This window comes from Anneissia japonica, unplaced genomic scaffold (assembly GCF_011630105.1).
Source record: "Anneissia japonica isolate Jap-2015-1 unplaced genomic scaffold, ASM1163010v1 scaffold154774_len897_cov91, whole genome shotgun sequence".
Lineage (NCBI taxonomy): Eukaryota > Metazoa > Echinodermata > Crinoidea > Comatulida > Comatulidae > Anneissia > Anneissia japonica.
In genome coordinates, this window is record NW_022727324.1 from 263 (window position 1) to 897 (window position 635).

General features: G+C 44.6%; 1 non-coding gene across 1 annotated transcript; it reads left to right on the forward strand.

The window, feature by feature from the left end:
• Positions 1-4: 4 nt before the first annotated feature.
• LOC117113687 lies at positions 5-123 on the forward strand. Its single transcript, XR_004446240.1, has one exon. It is a non-coding gene; the product is annotated as a 5S ribosomal RNA (ribosomal RNA).
• Positions 124-635: the final 512 nt, after the last annotated feature.

The following is a 635-nucleotide window of genomic DNA, read 5'->3' on the forward strand; positions in this document are numbered from 1 at the left end:
ACATGTCTACAGCCATGCTACGTTGAAAACACCTGTTCTCGTCCGATCACCGAAGTTAAGCAACGTCGGGCCTGGTTAGTACTTGGATTGGTGACAGCCTGGGAATACCGGGTGCTGTAGACTTTTTATATTTTTCCTCCAAATTCTAAAGTAGTGGTGCGTGAAAGTCCACACGACCTCAGGCCCACCATAGTTGAGGCTGAGATGCAAACATTTTGAGAATATGGACTTCTTGAAGTGCCCGGAAATCGCATTCTTATGCCTTAAAAAATCATATAGGTACTATGATTCGAGGGTCGTTTGAACAAAACGGAAGTCTTCTTCTGTCTAAAGCATCCTAGTTAATGCTGTACGGTAGTAAAATGGTTGGTTTATTGTTCAACACCGGTGTTTGTAAAATATGTACTCGCACAGCAGAGTGGTCAGGGGAGTTAGAGGAAATCCCCACCAGACAAGCGCGCGTTGATATGAAACGTCATCAATCACAGAGCTTCAGGATTGGATAATTATGCTATATGCCGAGATTAACTATGAGTGGAATTACCACTCAAAGGTCTACGGCCATACTAGGTTGAAAACACCGGTTCTCGTCCGATCACCGAATTTAAGCAACGTCGGGCCCGGTTAGTACTTGG